This window comes from Trachypithecus francoisi, unplaced genomic scaffold (assembly GCF_009764315.1).
Source record: "Trachypithecus francoisi isolate TF-2019V2 unplaced genomic scaffold, Tfra_2.0 Contig01579, whole genome shotgun sequence".
Classification (NCBI taxonomy): Eukaryota; Metazoa; Chordata; class Mammalia; order Primates; family Cercopithecidae; genus Trachypithecus; species Trachypithecus francoisi.
The window spans coordinates 17,496,987-17,511,345 of NW_022681442.1; the positions used below are offsets into that span (position 1 = coordinate 17,496,987).

Sequence of the window (14,359 nt, forward strand, 5' to 3'; positions counted from 1 at the left end):
CCTGTCCTGAGAGATGCGACTTTGGCCCCGAGACACCATCCCCCACCTCCCCACAGCTCATCAGCCACTTCACCCTCCTGCCCATTGCCTTCTCTCCTCTCCTTTCTCCCTGCTAAATGCACTACCCTGAGTTCCTCTGCCAGTTATCTCTGCAACTTCAAATGCATACCCAGACCCCTGTGTTTTGTGCCATCAATTATCCATATCAACTCTTGATTCTCTGTTTGTAAGGTAGGAATTTTGATTTTCCATCCTCCTCCATACTTCCTCTCCCACTTGCCTTCCCCCGACAGACTATTCACTATGCCTTTACTTTTATATTCTTTTATATTGTTACATCCATTTGAATATGCCAAAGCAAAACACCAAAAACCCCACAACTCCATGTGGAAAAATCTTGTTCCAACATGATGAACAAGCACACTGCTAAGAATATAGTAAGCCTCTCATGAACACCTGGACAGTTGGGTATTAGCCACATTTGCCAACACTAAGCTCAAAAAACAGGTGCCTCACTACTTTTATCCTGGGGAGGCAGATAGCCAGGCCATCCGGATCCCTAGTAGGAAAAAAGACAGGAGGCATTTCACAAACTTCTATGTTATTAAAAAAAGAAAAGAAAAAAAAAGGTACCATATCTGCTCTGAATGCTTTTAGGGTCTGAAAGGCCTATGCAATTGCATTAGGGTTTTAAAAATGAGGTTAAAGGAATTAATGTAAGATAGAACCATAATGGATTATTAGAGGGAAGGCAGGCACATTTAGGGGATGTTCTTGGCCTTTCCATTTGGCTGACCTATCCCAAAACTGTTCCTTTGGGTCTCTATCAGAGACAAAGCAGTAACCTGGATGGATCATAGGCATGAGTCCTGTAGCCTATTCCTCCTCAGGCTGTAGCCTTTTTCATCCTGCCGTGTATCTGAGTTATGCACGTGCTTGATGCCTTCACTAAATCATATGTAACTAGAATCCGGGGACACAAGGGTTTCAACCATCTTTGTTTTCTCCTCCCTTACTGTCACTGTGCTAGAGCCCAAGTCTCCTGAAATGCACCCTGGAGACTTGCTCAAAGATGTCAAACCCAACGTACTGATCAGGTAGCTATTTTCTCTGAAGCTGGTAGTTCATGACATGTTCTGACAAGTGCCGAGCTCTCTCAGTGCCCTGCTTCCCTCAGGACATTGCAAATGGCTTTCTCCTAGGACTGTGTGTCATGCTTTTGGAGTGTGACAGCCTCAGATTGCTCTCTGACATAGTTAATGAAATAGAGAACACCTCCTATTTTCTTTTCTTTTTTTGTTTGTTTGCTTGTTTGTTTTGACCAAGGGAGAAAGTACAAATTCAGAGCAATTCCATGCCTTACTCTAGTTGTGTGATAGTTTGCTGCCATTTCTTACTTGAGCTTGCATTGACTTCTGATAATTCCAAGTCTGGAATCCTGTCCTCTACTTGACTATGATCGGCAGAATAATGGCACTGGAATGAGCCCACCTCCTAATGTCTGGAACCCGTGAATATGTTACCTCACATGGCAAAAGGGAATTTGCAAATATGATTAATTTTAAGGACTGTGAGATGGGGAGATTATCCTTGATTATTCAGTGGGCCCAATCTAATCCTATGAATCCTTCAAAAGAGATGAACTTTCCCAGCTGTGGAGAGAGGAAGACATGACTGTGGGTCAGATGGATGCAACATGAGAAGGACTTTACCTGCCACTGATGGCTTTGAAGATGGAGGAAGGGGCCACGAACCAAGGAATGTGAGGGGCTTCCAGAAGCTGAAAAAGACAAGGAAACAATTTCCAATTTCTTCCCTAGAAACTCCATAGGGAAACACAATCCTGCCAACACCTTGATTTTAGCCCAATGGGACCTATTTTAGTCTTCTGATCTATAGAACTGTAAGATAATAAATATATGTTGTTTTAAACCACTAAGCTTGTTGTAATTTGTTACAGAAGCAAGAGACAACTAATGTCCTGCCATAGTATCAACTGGTGTGTCTTCAAAGATATAAAAGCAACCAATTCCCCACAGCTACTAGGCACTTGAGAATTGCTTATGAATTGCATATGGGGAAATCCCTGCTACTTGGAACTCTTGCAAAATATGTCATGGTGATATATGAGTTTTTCCACAGAGATGAGGGCTTGCCTGTTTAGGACCCAAACATTTTTTTATTTTAAACATTTTGTAAGATAAATATATGTATTTGAGACTCAGTCTCACTTTGTCATCCAGGCTGGAGTACAGTGGTGTGATGTAGCTCACTGCAGCCTCAAACTCCTGGGCTCAAGCGGTCCTCTTGCCTCAGTCTTACAGGTGTGTGCCATCTCTCTCAGCTAATTTTTTATTTTTGTGTAGAGATGGAGATCTTGCTATGTTGCCCAGGCTGGTCTAGAACCCTTGGCTTCAAGTGATCTTCCTGCCTCAGCCTCCCAAAGCACTGGGATTACAGGTGTGAACCATCACACCTGGCCAGATGAACATTTTTAACCCATAGGAAGATTAAATTCTGTCTAAATCATATATATGTATTATAACTCCATATATCTCTCTATATTTCTCTCCATATATATTTCTTCATATATACACAGAGAGATTATGTTCTTATTATTCCTTTCTGCTTAAACAGAATACATTAAACTTTAGGATTTTTGCGATTTGTGGGAGAACTTATTCTGGGCACTGATTATTATCCAATACTACATCATTGCCCTTGGCGATGACTGAATATCAAAAAACTACCACATACTGCAGACTCTCTGGAAAGGTCCCAATTTTAGATATTCTGTCCTACTTTCCTTATTCTTATCAGACTACTTTTCCTGATAAAGGGCTCAGGTGCCATGGTCACTTTAGTTGAAAGTCTACTTGTCTTCACAGTAAGTGTCTTCAAACTACCATCTGACAGGGAATCCTAAACCATTATGTTTGCCTCAAATACATTAAAAAGAAATAAGAAGCCGGGCGCGGTGGCTCAAGCCTGTAATCCCAGCACTTTGGGAGGCCGAGACGGGCGGATCACGAGGTCAGGAGATCGAGACCATCCTGGCTAACCCGGTGAAACCCCATCTCTACTAAAAAAAAAAAAAAAATACAAAAAACTAGCCGGGCGAGGTGGCGGGGGCCTGTAGTCCCAGCTACTCGGGAGGCTGAATGGCATAAACCCAGGAGGCAGAGCTTGCAGTAAGCTGAGATCCAGCCACTGCACTCCAGCCTGGGCGACAGAGCAAGACTCAAAAAAAAAAAAAAAAAAGAATAGTTTGTAACTTCCTGTTTGTTACTTTTCAACCCTAATCAATAATTTTCTGCACAAAATTTTTAGTTAGGCAATGACATTATTAGGATACTGACATGGCAAGATTAGGTCATTTGAGGCCTTGAGAAGTCAGTTGACCTTTGTGTCAAGCAGCTGATTTGTAGTAGCAGGGCCACGATGAAAAGTCAGAATCCCTTAGTTTCTGTTCTTTGACCTGGTAGACCTACCAGCCTGCTTTCAACTTAAGTAGCAAACCCTGCATCTCTCCTAAGGAACCCTTTAAGCCAGACTGCAGACATCAATCAAAAAAGCCAATGTGATTACAATCTCCCTTCTCAAAATAATGCTTGCTTTCTAAACCCAGTCTCAGAAGATCAAAACCAAAGTAGGCCTCCAAACTCTAACCACAACCGTCTTCAAAAGTTATGGGGAGTCCCATCTCTTAGCAGTCTAGCTGCAGCTGCTGAAGTCGCCACCTTCTCAAATGACTGAGACAGAAGCCACCTTTCCGGGGGGTGCCATGGCTGGAACCAGTTTTATACAAGAGGACTCCTAGCTTATTGGCCCCCAGCTTCAGGCTTATTTAATTAACTGAGACACTCCTGTGTTGCTAATCACTCTTAGTACAAAGAGGCGTCAACAAGCCTGTGGGTTAAAAGCAGGTCTCTTCTGAGTTTACTTAGCTTGGTCTAGAGAGAGGTGAGTGTGTGTATGTGTGTGTGTGTGTGTGTGTGAGAGAGACTGTGTGAGCATAAGCTGTATGAGATTGTCTATGCGGGACTGTACGTGATTATGGATGATCGTGTGTGTTCACACATGCACTGTGTGTGCATGTGGGCATGCATGTGCGCATGCTTCTGCATGTGGTTGTGTGTAGTTCTCTGAGTGTGAACTTGTGTGGGATTGTGTATGCATGTGCATACCTGCATTGTATGTGCTTGTGTGCAAGTAAGTGTGTTCCTGCACACAGCTAAAGGAGAGACAGAAAGAAGGGCAGGATAGAAGGACAGAAGGAAAAGACAGCCAACAAGAAAAGGCAGAGAATAGACATGTGGAGGCCAGATACAGAGAGGAGTGGGTGCAAGGAGCAGGGAGCGGGGAAACAAATGACAGGGCAAAGGTGGAGAGCAGAGGGCGGGGAAGCGAACGGAAGGCACAGGATGTAAGAAGGGAAGGACTCAGCGGGGTGGGGCCTTAGCCATTTCGGGCCTTAACAAATGCCTCGTTAGGGAAGCAGGTGGACGCCGAAGCTTCCAGGAGAGTGACGTAATCCCCTTGTCATTTTTCTGCATCATCATCGCAGAGTCTGCTGTCTTTGTGTCCCGGTGATTCTCATCACCTAGCCTGGGCCCTGGCCTCAACCCCCATGGCCCTGGGAGATGGTGCCATCCAGTCATATCTGAAACCTCTTTTTCGGGCCTGTGGTTTTATTTTTTCTAATAACGTAGCAACATCAAACAAAGGAAGTCATCCTTATCCTTTGCCTCAACAAGGTAAATAGTCGCTGCCCCAGCCCAGGTGCCTCCGTTGTAGAACACACACAGGTGGGAAAAGGGGCTTGCAGGGGCCTCGGGTTTACGGGGATGAAGAGGCAGGGCCTGAGTCTGAGAACAATAAAAATCAGGCCTGGCACTTGGTGCAGAGCAGTGACCAGGGAGAGTACTTGACCTGGGGAAGGAACAGGGCTCCAATAGGTGCCTTCTGAAGCCTGCAGGCCAGGAGGCCAACTGCATAGGGTGGCGAGAAGGACCCAGGACCCACCCTCCGTGGCTTTCCCTTTTAGGTCTGAGTCTCTCAGTGTGCAGAAGGAGGGTTGCATTGGCTCAGGGCTTTCCAAAGTGCTCAGGGATTCCTGGGCCACCCATGGAGGTCCCCCAGGGCTTGCGGACGGGGGTGGGCGAGTGAGCAGGAGTCAGGTCTCCCCTCTGCACTGACCTGAGCTGCCTCATCTTTACATTTTACTTTTATTTAAAGACTGTAAGCCAAAGCCAGTGTGAAGCCTCCTGAACTAGCTGATCTCCACATCCATGCCAGCACCTTATGACCCACCGTTCTACACTGGTGGAGGGGGAGCTGGTGTTAGCGCTGTTGGGGCCCTGGGACAGAGTTGACAGTGAACTTTGGCAGAGGAGGAGGCACCTTTTTCGTGTGATTAGGGAATCTGGGTTCTTTCGCTGGCCCCAGCACTGGATGTGTACCCCAAAGAGGCTAACTCCTTGGGACTGAAGCCCATGTGCCCACAGGATGCAGGAGTTTGAAGGGGGCACCTCACCCTAACGGGCACAGTCTCATCACCCTGAATTTCTGGATCGGGCAAACCGCTAGGTGACCCAGTATTCAGCCATAAAGAAACACAGAAGCTACTTCCTTGAAATCAGTGCTACTTTGGTGAGTATAAATCTTGCAAGAAACCAAGGAGAAACCCATATGAGATAGCTTGTTGGGTAGAAGGTCAGGTTCAAGTTTCACATAACGACAGTGGCTGTGCTGTGACCCAGCAGGCTCTGTTTTATGTGCCAAAGCCTCCCAGCTGGCCTGGGCCAGTTCTGTCCTTCCACGCCTCACTGGGAGCCACCCACTTTGTCAATAAGCAGCTGGTATCCCTCTGCTTCTTAGTCATATGTCATTTATAGACTCTTGATCTGCCCCCAGTGTCACAGCCGACTGGCCGTTGTGGGTTCTGGAAGGATCAGAAAGGAGGTAACTGACAGAAAAACCATCCACCCTTGGTTGAGTTCTCTTTGAGTTTTTCTCTTGGATTTGGGAGCTGGGGGCGGAGGGTGCCTGCCTGTGTGCTGGGGGTTTGGGGAAAGGCATTCAGCACCAGCCTGTAAAATGACCAACTGCTCAAAAGCCGGTGGAGAAATCTGCCAATTCAGTGAAATCGCATCCTGTTCCATTCGGAGGGGACAGCAAACACAGATGCACACAGCGGAGTAGTAATTACATCTCAGAAGATGCTAAATATTTCAATGCCTGTCTGGTGCCGATTCTTATTGGAGGGAATTTTATGGTGTTGGGTTTTACAGGCAGTAAACTTGTGTACTGAGTTATTTTTCTCTGCCTCTCAAAAAGCGCTGGGTCCATATTTCACCATGTATCAGGTAATATAGAAGTTGGCTTTATGTAAATCATTAGTTACCTTAAACCACAACCTCGGTTCTCACACTGGAAAGCTCTTCCCAGTTGTCTCTTTGCTGGGGAAAACTCTTCATCACTGGACGGTCGTTTATTTCTGTTTCTAGGAGCAACCACTTCAGATTCCTAGCGTGTGGGTGGTTTGCACGTATGAGTCATGCAGATGTTACGTTCCCCTGAAAGAACCAGCCAGATCCTTTTACCAGGCAGGGACTTTGTCCCAAGCTGCTGTGACCTGGGAGGTTAGTCCTGCTACTGCAGCCAGAGGCTGACTGACGAGGAGGCACAAAGGCCAGCCCCCTTCTCTGAAGGACAGTGTGACTGCCCTATGGAAATGCTCCAGTGGCCCTTGGGCCTCAGGTCACAGCTCGGCTTTACCCAAGACCCATCCTTTCTTGGCTCATCCTTCCCTAATGCTCGTGGAGGTTTTTCCTGAAGGGCACTCCCTGGAGAAATCACATGCCCTGGAATCCCTGTCTTAGGTTCTGCTTCTAGAACCTGAACTAAGACAGGAAGTAGGCCCCTACAGCCGTGGCCCTGAAGAGGCTGGCATTCTAAGGTCTTTTACCTGGTGTCATAAATGGTTCCCCCAAGTCAGTCCAGTTTCTCTAGTTTCCCTCAGAACTTTACCTGTGGCAGAGGCAGTTCACAGGGGCTCCACTCCAGCACAGAGCAGGGAGACAGCAGGTCCACACCACGGCCAGCTGAGTGCTCTGCCAGTTGATGGCAACTTCAGTGGGATGAATTCTTCCTAAGATGTACCTATAAGGCAAAGTGTTTTATCCTGAGGGCCACAGGCTTACAGTGACGGGCAGAGAGAAACGCAGTCGCTTTGTGCAGACACCTAAAGGACCGCTGTGAACGCGCTCTCCCTTACCAGGCTACTGCGGTCATCTGAAGTTCCAGTTTTAGAGATTTAGTTCTTGTCGGCACACAGCTATAGATACTCGAGAGACTGAGGCAGGAGGATCCCTTGAGCCCAGGAGTTTGAGACCAGCCTGGGCAACATAGTGAGACCCCCTTCTCTATATTTTTGTTAAAAAGATATTTCGTTCTTTACGTTGAAACACAATCTGACTTATTACTCTGTCAGCCGTTGACAGTTTCTTGTGAATTAATTTGTCCCAAAGTCCGGTGTGACAGCTGGTCCAGGCAGCATTGGATGGGGGCGGGGAGGAAAGTTAGGGCCAGAATAGAAGTTTGGGTGAGGCATTTATGCCAGGGACTGGGGCAATGTGAGAGGCCATAGCCAGGGTCTGCCTTTTGCCCAGCTTTGCTGATGACAGTGGCAGTGAAAAAAAGATCCATTTTTAAAGATCCTCCTTTTCTATTTCAGAATCACACACAGTGATGGACACATGGCAGGACTTTAAAATGCTTGCTCTGCAACACAAAGACAATGACTGAATGATCCCAGTTCCATGAGGTATCTAGAGTAACCAAACTCATAGAAACAGAAGGTAGAAGGGCGGTTGCCAGGGTCCAGGGGAAGGAAAATGGAGAACTGTTGTTTAATGGGAATGGAAATGTTTTGGAGATTGGTTGTATAACAGTGTGAATATACTTAACTGAACTGTACACTTAAAGGTGGTTGATGGCAGCCCTGAAACTGTGTATATCTATTATGCATCATCTAAAATATTGTTTAAAAAATAGTCGATGGCAAATTTTATGTCACGTATGTTTTACCACAATTAAACATTTTTAAACAATGCATGCTGTTCAAAGACAATTTGGGCTTTTCATAGAGCAGATCCTCAGGAACTATTTGTTGACTTACTTGCAGAGCACATTCCTTTGGCAAACTCCCAAACCTAAGAGAAAAGCTCAAAAAGAAATAAGCAAAAAAAGCATAAAGGGCCTGAAGCCCTTCAGAAACCTGTTTCCAAATTCTTCCAGATTCCAACTTCTCCCCTACTGAGGCTGTTCCCAAACCTGTCTCCACACGCCTCCCACTCCAAACCCAACCCTGCCCCGGCCCTGCCACATTTCCAGACTCTCTGTTGCTTCCCTCCTTTCAGATTCTACTTTTATCTTCTCAGATGTTAACTCTTTCCCCATCCAATGCATAAAAAATTAGCCAGGCATGGTGACATGTGCTTGTAGTCCCTGCTACCTGGGAGGCTGAGGTGGGAGGATTGCTTGACCCCGGGAGGTTGAGGCTGCAGTGAGCCGTGATTGTGATCATGTGACTGCACTCTAGCCTGGGTAACAGAGTGAGACACTGGCTCAAAAAAAAAAAAAAAAAGAGAGAGATCAACTTGTCGTTATCAGTCCGTTTTCATGCTGCTGAAAAAGACATACCAAACTCTGGGTAATTTATAAAGAAAAACAGGTTTAATGGATTCACAGTTACAAGTGCCTGGGGTGGCCTCACAATCACGGTAGAAGGCAAAAGGCACATCTTAAAGGGTGGCAGGGAAGAGAGAATGAGAACCAAGCAAAAGGGGCTTCCCCTGATAAAACCATCAGACCTCGTGAGACTTTTTCTCTACTGGGAGAACAGTATGGGAGAAACCTTCCCATGAGTCAGTTGTCTCCCACCGGGTCCCTCCCACAACACATGGGAATTATGGGAGCCACAATTCAAGATGAGATTTGAGTGGGGACACAGCCAGACCATATCACTTGTAGAAACAATAATGCTTCAAAGCCTTCAACATGGAATTGATAAATACATTAACGAACAAAGGAATACAACCAGCTATTAGACAAATGAAAGAGATCTCTGTGGCAGCAGGGAAAGATGCTAAGGAAGACAAGGCAGGACACAGAACAGTGATCCTCCCGCTTTGACTTCTCAAAGTGCTGGGATTGCAGGTGTGAACCAGCATGCCTGGCCCTGTGGCAGACATCGAAAGGACTACTGTGAAGGAACTTTCCCTTACCAGACAACAGCTGTTATTTGAAATCCTACTTTTAGAGACAGTTCTTGATAGCACACACCTGTAGTCCCATCTACGCAGGAGGCTGAGGCAGAGGATGGCTTGAACCCAGGAGTTTGAGACTGCAGTGAGCTGAGATCGTGCAACACGGGGCTGTGCTGCGAGTCCCACCGACTCCTTCCCAGAGTGTAGACCAGGAAGATTTCCAGAGGAGCCTTGAGAGCTTTGACAATATGTTAATGCCATTGGGAGCCCCTGAGGGCTGGCCTCTGTCTCCATGGACTGGGGTTTAAGTGCTGTGAAAAAAATCTGAAGGCCAGAGGTGACTAAGTGTTTTGGAGGTGCTAGGGAGCTGCTGGACTGGGGGCTCCCTGCTCCCCACATCTGCGGGAGCAGGAAGGCAGCTGTGCGGCTACTATGGTTTGAATATTTGTATACCTCCAAATTCATGTTGAAACTTCATCCCCAAAGCAACAGTATTGAGAGAGGTGATGCCTTTAGGAGGCGATTAGGCCATGAGGCTCCACCCCTCCAGGATGTGATTAGTGCTTAGAAAAGCACTGGAGGGAACTAGTGAGGCCCTCCTTTTTGCCCTTCAGCCCTTCTGCCAAGGGCCACAGCATTCGTCCCGCCAAAGGACGCAGAGACAAGGTGCCATTTTGGAAGCAGAGGACAGCCCCCACCATAAACCCACTAGGGCCTTGATCTTGGGCTTCCCATCCTTTAAAATGGTAGGATATGAATTATCATTGCTGATCAATTATCCACTCTGTGGTATTGTGTTAACAGCAGGAATGGACTAAGACAGAGACTGTGATGTGTCTGGTCCAGGAGGCCCCAGCTGTGGGACACTGGAGGGGTAACCTGGAGGTGTCTCAGGTTGACGAAGGGGTTATGGGGGATGGAGATGTATTTGCCCCATCAAAGGAACTCCCCTCACAGGGGAGAGGGGCCAGCAGGGGATTTCTGAAAGGGCCCTGCAAGAGCATCGGCCTTAACAGTCTGCCAGGCACGGGAGCAGGGCCCAACTTGGGATGTCCCATTGCAATAGGAACCGTCTTCTGCCTCCGCTTCTCTTTCTCTGATGCCCTTTGACCCTCCACCTGGCAAGCAGTCAGGAAGAGAGTAAAAACCCATCAGGCTTCCCACCCAAAAATAATTCCACCCTGGGGAGGGAGGGAAGACATTCCTTTTACTGAATGGAGACTATGTTTGGGCCTTCAAGAGACTGCAGGAAGGCCTGAGTGATGCAGGTGCCAGCAAAGATGACCCTTACTAGATAAAACTTGAAGACAACAAGAGAGGAAAAGTCAAATTGTGTTTTGATCACAATCCAAATGTCAAGCAAGTTTATGTGGGTTTTCATATGGATTAATTTCAGAATAATTATCCTAACTCTGCTCCACTGTGCTCTGTGTAAATTGCTTCAGGGAAACATGATCAGCTTGCTTAGTAGGCAGCAAATATCTTGGCAGTGACACAGGTTTTAGAATCAACCCCATCTCCCCAATTCAGGCAATTAAGTCTTATTGGTCTCCATTTAGATGAACAGGACAAGCTTCTGTAATTAAGATATTGTTGTCAACTTGGAATGTCTGCCCAGCTAAAAAACGCAATGTGTAATTTATTGTGACTGCTTTTCATTGAATGAGCTAGAAGAAAAGTAAATTAGCCATAAATTTAGAGAGATGGCACATAGTGATATTTTATGGAAACTGTCACATTAGCAGTAAGAGAAAAGGCCAGCTCCCAAGAGAATGCACAAGAGAAAAATTTTACTCTGTGAAGCTCCACCAAATGCTATGAGTGTAAGAAACTCTGGGGTGAGCATCAGAGACATAAAGACTGGTGTTTCCAGTTCTCATAAGGGAGAAAGAAATTGCTAAGCCAAGGCTCTGGAATCCTCAAGGCTGGCCAAGGCTACACCAGTTCAGGCACTCAGCAGAGAACTGATAGAAATGCATTAGTGCTGTTGTGGCCCACGCACATGACTTGCCAGGTGGCTCAGAGGGAAAACTCCCTGGAGGTTTGCTGCTTTACCTTCAAGTCTGGGCTGATGCAATCCCTGGAGGTCTGAAGCCAGCTCGGGCTGCTATAACAAAATACCATAGACTGTCTAGCTTAAATAACAGTTATTTATTTCTTACAGTTCTGGAGGCTGGGAAGTCCAAAATCAAGGTATGGGCAGATTGTGTTTCTGGTGAGGGCTCTCTTCCTGGCCAGCAGACAGCCTCCTTCTCAACATATCCTCACATGGCAGAAAGAGGAAGCTCTGGTTTATCTTCCTCTTCTTATAAGGGCACTAATCCCTTGGGGCCTTGGGGCTTGCTTTCATGACCTCATCTAAACCTAATTGCCTAATACCACACTGGGGCTTAGGGTTTCCGCATATGAATTCTGGGGGACACAAACACATAGTAAATATCCAGGGTGCAAATAATAGGCCCTCTGTTGGATGCTTTCTGAACTTTACCTTCACCAGCACCCACTTATGAATATAGATGATTAAGACTGGGCTGTTTCCTTTCCCACACTCCAGCCTTTCAGGAGACAAAATGGGGAAAAGAAGAAAAGCCTTAGTGGCGCCATCAACAAGGCCCCTCAAATATTATTTGTTGGGGTACGTGAGTCTTTATTTGTGTCTTGTTCCGAAAAGGAATAAAGGTGGCTTGCAAAGATGAAAACACTAGTCTGGAAGACAGACGAGGTAACAGGACAGCAAGGGTAGGGACAGACGATGGGGCCAAGTCTTAAAATAGAAGGCAAATTAAATCTATTTTGCTTAAGTAGGGAACAGTGCCACTTTTTCTGGGAAGCCAATGGCATTCTGTTACATCTCTCTTTTAAATTAAAAGTTAAGTAGTGTTGGTCTCAATTTAGGGGCCTGCATCTCGATGAGTTTGTTTTGTTTTGGTTTTTTGTTTGGATCCCTGACCTAAAATCTCTATTTCAATAGGAAAAGCAGGCTCCATCACAGCCCGTTGACAGTTTTCTTGTCACTACCTTCCTCTCGGGATCTTTGGTGGGGAACTTGGCAACTCTTAAGGGTAGCAGAGGAAGTCAAAGGTTAGGAAAGAATTGGACAGTCTGTACAATACGAGAACTCCATATTTTAAAGAAGAAAATTCTAGAATGTTCATTTTACCTCTAGCATTTAGATGGCTCAGGATTTAATTATTTTCTGGAAGAGAGTAAGACTAGGTAGGCATCCTCCAGTAAAGCCAGAATCTCCATAAATAAAACAGAATTATGTGGATAACGGACTTGACTTTTTGCTTTGGCTGTGTGAGTACAGTGAAGCAGAGCAGTGTTTGTGTCAATTTTGTGATATTTTTATTTGGCAGAACAAAGGCTATCTTTTATTTCAACCCCAAGACTTGTTTGCCAAGATTATCTTTATTTAAGTGCTCTGTGTTCATAAGCAACACTTCTATAGTCTCATATAGAACGGTCACTTTTAGTCCCTGGGGTTAAAAACAAAACAAAGCAAAACAAAAATCAGGGAAGTTGAGAGGGAAGTTATGCAAGTATTATATAAATAGTGTCTAATGATTCCCCACTATCTATAGAGTCAAGTCTAATTTCTTAGCCAAGGAGGAAAGAATTTCTTGCATTCTGACTCTTCTAACTTGGTATTTCACTCTTCCTCCAAAAACGTCCCTACAGGGACCTTTGGGCTCCAGGTAAAAATCTTTGTGTGCTGTTTCAGCAGGCGTTGCCCATACTTACCTCCTCAGGCATGATGTCTGTGGCCTTTGGCTGGAAATGCCAGGGAATTAATGCCTCTCCTCCTCGGTTCCACGAGCATCTCTCCACCAACACTTGCTGGCAGTTGATGGATAATTGTCTGCCCAGTTTCCCTGCCGCTCAGCCTCTCAGGGGGAATCACTTGGGATGGGTGGTGTTAAGGGCTAAATTGTGTCCCATCAAGTTCACATATTGAAGCCTTAATGCCCAGTACCTCAGAATGTGACTGCATTTGGAGATAGGACCCGTAAGGGGGTGCTAAGTTAAAACGCAGTTGTTAGGGTGGGCTCTAATCCAATCTGACTGGTGTCTTTATAAAAAGAGGAAATTTAGACTCACAGAGAGACACCAGTGACACAGTTGCACAGACCAGGAAAGTCAAGTGAAGAATTTGATTTCAGGAGAAATCAAAGGTACACCTTGAACATGGACTTCCAGCCTCAAGAACTGTGAGAAAATAAATTTCTGTTGCTGAAGTTACCCCGTCTGTGGTATTTTGTTATGGCAGCCTCCGCAGATGAATACAGGTGTCCCCCATAAAGACTTCCGTTTCCACCAGGCTCCTGTGATCACTCTTCCCTCTCCATTCATCACAATTATTTTCTGTAGTGTTCAGGCCAGGCGTGGTAGCTCACGCCTGTAATCTCAGCACTTCAGGAGGCCAAGGCAGGCGGATCACGAGCTCAGGAGTTCAAGACCAGCCTGGCCAAGGTGGTGAAAATCCATCTCTACTAAAAATACAAAAATTAGTCGGGCATGGTGGCATGCACCTGTAGTTTCAGTTACTTGGGAGGCTGAGGCAGGAGAATCGCTTGAACCCAGGAGGCGGAGGTTGCAGTGAGCTGAGATTGCATCATTGTACTTCAGCCTGGACAACAGAATAAGACTCTGTCTTAAAAAAAAAAAATTATTCAGCATTCACTTGAAAATAAAAATTATTTTACTTGACTCTTCATACTTTATTCTTTTCTCTCCAAGTCTTCATTTGATCATGAACCAAAGCTTTATTGAATACCACAATGCACTGGGTCCTGTTTGAAAGCAAGTGGGTTGCTAGATTCTCCACTTCAGCTATGAATCCACTAAAGAACCAAACAAAGCCTTCAATACCACAGGGCTTAGAAAAGCACGATGAGTTTTCTCTCTTTTTTTTTTTTTTAAGACGGAGTCTCGCTCTATCGCCCAGGCTGGAGTGCAGTGGTGCGATCTCGGCTCACTGCAAGCTCCACCTCCCAGGTTCACGCCATTCTCCTGCCTCAGTCTCCCGAGACAGGTGCCCACTGTTAGGCCCACCTAATTTTTTTGTATTTTCAGTAGAGATGGGA

The 14,359-nt window shown here is 45.9% G+C and overlaps 1 long non-coding RNA gene across 1 annotated transcript; it reads left to right on the forward strand.

Annotated features, from left to right (window-relative positions):
• Nucleotides 1-3,945: 3,945 nt before the first annotated feature.
• LOC117066662 lies at nt 3,946-8,545 on the forward strand. The gene is made up of 4 exons (XR_004430437.1): nt 3,946-3,963; nt 4,568-4,757; nt 5,508-5,652; nt 7,739-8,545. It is a non-coding gene; the product is annotated as an uncharacterized LOC117066662 (long non-coding RNA).
• Nucleotides 8,546-14,359: the final 5,814 nt, after the last annotated feature.